Below are 7,063 nucleotides of genomic sequence, written 5' to 3'. Positions count from 1 at the left end.
CCAAACTAAAATAATGTAGATTAGGGCTCCAATCACAAAATTTGACAGGAATCCCCTCACATTTTGTGAGAATAAAACTTCTCATGATCAGCCATTGCAAGGTAAGAAGTTTAGTCTGCAAGTCTGTATCTCAACCCAGCCATGGTTGAATAAGAGTGAGTGGGAAACGAGCTGTGATTGTAGCTGAGGTTGTGCCCCCATTCCTTCAAAAGTTTTGGGGGGAATAAGAGTGCTTTAGTAATCACCAAAGTGGGGTTGAGGGATACATGTACTTGCCCTAACCATGGTATAAGGGAAAGTTGCTTCTCTGCTTTATTCTGGCAAGAAAATAACTTGGACTACCTTCATATACCATTTTATGAAATGAAAAACTATAACATTATTCAATACTCATTGATTATGAAGTCTGCTCCACACAATTAATCAGGACTTTCTTCCAGTTTAAAAACATGCATGTGATTCCAACATGAATAAAACAATTTGTACAAAAACATGTCCATGTCCCTTTAACTCACTTTATTTATGGGCTGCATTTCATTCTCTATGAATGCAATTACTGAACAGGCCTGATGTGTATAGTGCATTGCATAGCTTTCATTATGTAAATATCCTGAAATCTAATCACTACTTGCCTGCTAGAATGCAAACTGAAATAATGACAGCTTTCCATTTAGTCTGGGACATTCTAAAACAAAATCACCAGCTTTTCAGAGATACCTCTTGGAAGAGAAGGTAAACTTTTATATTCTTATATGTTTAGGACATTTTTGCATATGTCTCAGGAAAGACAGATGTGGGCTTTAGAAAAGACGGGGTAATTAACACTTATTGCACTGACTCATTTATGGTGCTAATTGTTTGAAGGATGAACGAGTGGCAGCCAGCTCTTAATTTGGCTGCTGAATCTAAATCGATCCTACTAGTGAGCCATGGAACAAATTGCTTTTTTGCTTAACCCCCCAGTCAACATTTAACTTCCGTAAGCTCTGGAGATAGGAAATTCCTTTTTAGAGTCTTCAATATACTTCAGGTTTCCTCATTTATGAAACCCTCCAGCTATTGTAGCTTAACAACTCTGACAATTAACTACACTGGTTGGAACTGATGGGAGTTGCAACTTAAAACAGCTGGAGAACTCTGGATTGTAGATAATTGACATTAATTTTGTCAATATTGATCTCTGCCGCACAACCTTTTAAAAATCATAGAATGATAGAGTTGGAAGAGACCACAAGTGCCATCCAGTTCAACCTGCTGGTAAAAAGTTCAGAAGCTTGAGTTGAAGGGTGGGAGGTAAAGAGATTTTAGTGAATGGGGCAAAGTGTAAACATTTGCCTTTGGTCATGTTCCATAAGAGGCTGAAAAATATTGCTATGCTTCCAAGAACAAGTTGTGGTTACTTTTAAATACTTCTCAATAAGGTGTGTCCATCGACTCACAAAATTATTTTGTTATCTTCCTTGTAGTACTGTAATTATCTAGCTCTTATTGATGTGAATTTGGAATTCATCAGATACTCATGTAGATGATCAAGAACTCTTTAACAGTGAAACTATAAACTTTTTTTTAGTTCTGTTCATTTTCATAACTCCACTTGAGTGCTGCCATTTTTGCACCATTTCCTTGCTAATAAAAACAATTTTCTCTTCCTTGTTAGTTAAGACAATTAGTGATTTCAGCCAATAGCATGAAAAGTCCAACTATTTAATGGAGGAAACTGTAAATGAAAAATAACTTTGTAAGGTGGCATTAGACACCTCACTATTGATGTCATTAAAATACAACTACATAAGCAGGAAGTGTTCCTGTGTAATACCCTTAGGAGATTTCAACCATTATATTTCAGGATATATGGTATTGATAGTATATATCAAATCAGATTTGGTTGCCTTGCTGTGATATCATTAAAGAGAAAGGAAGACAATAAAGAGTAGGGTCCATACTTCCTTTTAGTGGCATGAATAACAGTCAGTTGGGATCTATAAGCAGTAGGATTTGACTAAATTTTAATATTGCTATGACCAAAAGCAGGCAACCCAGGAACTATTGTCCTACCTTGGAAAACATGAAGAATCTTTGACATTGCTGAAAATGAGCATCTGCATACATGTTTTATTATTTTTGTAGTGAAAACTACTTTTCTTAACAAATGCCAGAGAGGAAGCACCAGACATATTTTTGTTGAACTGCAACTTTTATCATTATTTTGTGTTTGTAGTTCTTTCTGTAACAAAAGAAAAATGGTTATGTTAGATTATAGATGTATTATGTAAGAATGCAGCTCACACCCACTTGTGAATATATCAAGGAAGTAATAAGCTGAAAAACTAGACTGGAAAATGCAACATAAGGATTTGTTGTCATGTCATTTATTTAGGGCAGACTGATTTCACCATGGCCTCCCTTGCTGAAGAAAATGCTAAATTTGCCATCGATTTCCTCTATCTCCTGAGCCAAAACCACCCAGATGAAAACATTATGTTTTCTCCAGTGAATCTTTATGCGGCCCTGAGTTCTTTAAATTATGGTTCACAATGTGACAAAAAAGTGAAGCCAGAAAAGGTAATATATACATCACTTTGCAGGTCCCCTTAAAACACGGAATAACTTTTTTACATCCTGAAAACCTAGGACTTGAAAACCTAGGACTAGAGTTCTGGTGATTTTGAAAGTTCTGATCCAAAAGAATAATTTTCACTAACTTTCAATTTAAAATGAGGGCCCTTCCAGACAGGCCCAAAATGTAGGACCTGCCTCACTCGACTCACCGAGGAGTCCAAATGATTCCTTAAATAAAAGTGAATTAATGTGGAGAAAACTGTGATTTCCCAGTTTACTCCACATTAATTAAACACCCGGAAAGACCAGACCTTAAGTTCTTGGAGCCTCAAGAAATGGGAGGGTGCCCAGCAGCACAGGCCCCTCCATAGAGTATTCCTAAAGTTTGAAAGCTGTGTGTCAGGAGATGGGGGAGAAGGAGGAGGTATTTCCCTTCTCCACCCTTCCCACCTCCTGATGCATCATTTTCAAGTACTCTATGGGGGCACTGCCAGCAGGCTTCTCAGGTAAATTTTTTTGGAGAAATGGGGGACTGGGGATGGCATCTAGACACCCCCAAGGGAAAATGTGGGGTTGTGGGAGAATGTGGGGACAGAAACCTCGGAGGAAGTGGGTTATTTTATCCCCTTTCCTCCTGGGTTTCTGGCCTGTGCAGATTTGCCCCGAGAGAAACATTAATTTCAGCTACTGGTTTTGGGTGGAAATGGAACACTTTTGTTAAATTTTCAGAACAGATTGTTTTCTTTTTGTCTCCTCCAGTTAAAACTTGTGTTATAAAAGACTGATCTGTCATGTGCAAGAAAATTACTTAGGCTAAAGTGTACTTCCAAATTTAAAATTAGGGACAGATGATGAGAGACAAATTGGATAGATATCATGAAAGAAAACAACAAAGTCCTAAATCCTAGTCTTAATCCTAGTGTAAGCCTAGTGTAAGTCTCCCTCCGGGCTTGAGAAGGGTGGGGTATAAGTACAGTAAATTAATAAATAAATGCATTTTTATTAGTGTTGAGTTATTGAATTAATTGGCTCTACCTACATGTTGACTCACAATTCAACAGTTGAACTAATGAGTTGATTTTAGTTTGATTGAAATCAAATAGTGCTTTAGACAAAATGTATTTCCTACATAGCCTATATGAGGCAATCTTGAACTGCTTTGCAAATTATAACGATCATCCATGCTTTTGCACCAAACAGATTTCACAGGTAATAACTCTATTTCTGTTCCCATAAACTCAAAATATACTAAGTATAACTGGAGTAAGTTTGATGTAAACAACAAATGGGAAAGGAGCACCAAAGGAGATGAGATATTTAATAGCTAGCCTTATTAAAAGGTAAAGGAAGGGCAACCACCACCAGATGAAAGAAAATGCAGTGACTATGATCACTATGAATATGTTGAGGGTACAATTCTTCTAATAATAAACATTATGTTGATGCAAAGGTGTTGGTGTACCATCTAATTTACAAGTATCATTTTCATCATCTAATTTTCAATATTGGGTTTTCATTCTTTGTATTAGGTGCTTCATTGCAACGAAGGTAAAGAATCAATTATTTCAGGAAACAAATCCCTTTCTGAAACATCAACAAGAGATCATACTTTGGGGAGCAAGCAAAGCAGATGTCTTCCAAAACTGCCAAACGGTATGTTTTTTTTCTCAACAAGATAATATTTCTACTAAGAAAACATCTGTCACATCTTAGTATTGTTTTTTTCTGAAATACTTGGCTTTTCGCTTGATTATCCCTTATCTGAAATTCTAAAATCAAAAATGCCTTCAAATCAAAAAATGCCCACATGGGTGGCTGAGATAATGATATCTTTGCTTTTTGGTGGTTCTGATGGTTCTGCATGAAACACAAAGTGTCTCATGCTGAAAATTATTAAAGTATTTTATATGTATCTGAAATCCAAATAAATTTCATGTTAAGACTTGGATTCCAGCTCCAAGATATTTCATTATTTATGTATATGCAAATACTGGTATCCTAAAATCTGGAAAAAAAAAATCCAAAAACATTTCTGTTCCCAAGCATTTTGGCTAAAGAATATTCGATCTGTATCTTTTTAGGTTTTTAGAATTTTGCTGTTGTTGAACTGAAAACTAAAAATACAGATTGTAGAATAATATATTCAGGAAGCAATCTTAACCTCTTCCAAAAATGGAGAGGATTTTTACTGATAGTTCTATTCCCGAATCCAGACAGCCATCAAATTGTTTTATATGCAGGGTTTCTCCCAGTTTCATATGTATTGGTTCCCTACTTAACACAGAACTTTTCAAAATCCTTGGTGGTTCTTATTTGCTTAGAACGGTTTTCCCTCCTCACAACTGCCTCCTCAAACATATAGATGGTGAAGAATGGGACCAGTCTGTACAGAATGGTAGGGGTTGGACTTTTCCCACATAATTTTAGTTGCATGACAGTATCTCCTTGAATTTAACTTAGCTTTCTTTGTACTGCTTGTAGCTCAAGCCACTTGGAACAAAACTATCTGTAGAGAATCCTCTCCATTCAAAATATCTGGAGAAGGTGAGAAACAAACAACAAAAGACAGTTTGGTTTTGTTAGCAGCAGAAACTATTCCTCAAGCAGATGCTGAGGAAGATAGTTCCTTTCACTATGTTCCCTGGAGAAAACATCTCATAGGAATGGAAGAGTGTGAAAATCTAATTCAAGAAAATCCATCTTCAGAAGAAAAGGTGACCAAAAATGAAGCTACTGCTCACAAGTATGCCTGCGAAAGCATGACAGAAGCAAGTTTAGCAACTGCGTCCTCAAGAGCTGAAGATGCCACAGAAAATCTAAGAACCATGTTGTCTGAATTCAGGCATACAGTGAAATGTGCTGATAACAATGCACAGGCATTCAAGGAAAGTTGGTTCCTATTTAAAGAATGTTGTGACAACATGTGTACAAGCATGTCAAACCTTCAAGGTGTTTTGGAAACCCTCATCAAAGTTTTAAGAGAATAGGGGGGAAACACATTTATGGGAAGGAATTACATTCAACTTACAGCAACCCAGCGATTCCGGCCATGAAAGCCTTCAACAATACACAGATTTCCATCAAATGTGATATGAGCATAAAAGTAAATTTAGAAGTAATTTGCGGTTCATGGTTTACTTTGAGGGCTCTTCTGAAGCTTCATCTTTATTGTCAAAGCAGTAGACATTTCACCAGCACTTAAGCCCTGTTACTACAGTTTAAAAAGAACTTTGGATTTCTTGATTTGCTTGATTTTTAACAAAGTTCTTGTGTTGTTTTTTTCCCTTCTCTTTATTGAATTAATTTTTATCTATTCTAAATCTCTATTAACTTAAAATGTTAGGCTATAGAACTATAAAACAATGTTTATATATGCTTCAGAGAAATAAAACAGATCAATATTTTTGATCTTTCCTCTCCATTTAATTGGTGTGAGGTAGTAGTGATGGTAGATAGAATCCTGTTTTGTGAGATATCCTTTCTACAACTGCATACGGAAAATTTATTTTGCCCTCTGCCTCCTGGTATCTGAGTACATCCATATTTCACCAGAAGAGGGAATCTAGGCATTTCAGCTCTATACTTGAAAGAGGAAATATATTGTAGCCATGACGCACCTCTATTCTTTCTTTCTCATTTTGGCTGTACATACACACACTTTACAGTGCTGCCACTGAGATCCCATTCCAGAGGAAGTATTGTGTTGTTACTTTTATGCACCATTAACTAACCATGTGTACAGGATACATTGTGCATTTATTTATTCTGAGCTATCAATATGAGGTATTATATTTTAATAAACAAAATAAGGTCAACATCTAACTAAAATCTTGTATTCTGTGATAAATTAAAAATAAAATGAAGTACAGTGATACCTTGTGTTAAGAGTTTAATTTGTTCTGTGACTGATCTCTTAATGACTTTTTCCATTGAAATGCATTGAAATGCTATTCATCTTTCTGCCCCCCTGGAACCTCCCCCAAGTTTTTTTCTTACATATTTTAAAATAAGAAAATGTACTTTATAAATAACAAATAACGTATAAATGCACATTCACATGGAACAATAAAAAAGAAAGATCAATTTTAAAATGGTAGTTGTGTCACAATGGTAGAACCACAAAGTTGTGACAAGGAAGTACAAAGCACAAAGTGAAGATGTAGAAGCATCATTTTCTTGATACTGTACTCATTGCAGTCTCCCTCCCTCTCTTGCTCTCTCTTCCTTTCTCTCTTCATGAGGCCTAACATACCAGAACCAAAACCACACAAAATCAACTAACTCAACCTTTGTCAAAGCGGACAAGGGCTAAGCAGACAGCAATCTCCCAAAACATACAAGAGTATGGGCCACAAGGCATGGAAACATGGGCCGGGGAGGTGCTCCTTGAAACCCTAAACCTCTGTACTCTGGCAGTAGCACTCTTCCTGATGCTAGCTCTTAACTCAAAATGATGCTTGCATGTCAAAGCAAAACCAGGATGAGCTGTGGCTCTTAACTCAAA

At 36.4% G+C, this 7,063-nt stretch overlaps 1 long non-coding RNA gene across 2 annotated transcripts; it reads left to right on the top strand.

Annotated features, from left to right (window-relative positions):
• The first annotated feature begins 643 nt into the window (after positions 1 to 643).
• Positions 644 to 6,422, top strand: LOC132772787 (uncharacterized). 2 transcript variants are annotated; one of them, XR_009631271.2, is made up of 4 exons: positions 644 to 732; positions 2,378 to 2,562; positions 4,089 to 4,212; positions 5,041 to 6,422. It is a non-coding gene; the product is annotated as an uncharacterized lncRNA (long non-coding RNA). The 2 variants fall into 2 exon arrangements; XR_010909736.1 differs by having other exon boundaries at positions 4,881 to 6,422.
• Positions 6,423 to 7,063: the final 641 nt, after the last annotated feature.

The sequence above is a fragment of the Anolis sagrei genome, chromosome 4 (assembly GCF_037176765.1).
Source record: "Anolis sagrei isolate rAnoSag1 chromosome 4, rAnoSag1.mat, whole genome shotgun sequence".
In the NCBI taxonomy this organism is placed as follows: domain Eukaryota; kingdom Metazoa; phylum Chordata; class Lepidosauria; order Squamata; family Dactyloidae; genus Anolis; species Anolis sagrei.
The sequence above is the reverse complement of the archived record's forward strand: the minus strand, read 5'-3'. Positions and strand labels throughout refer to the sequence as shown.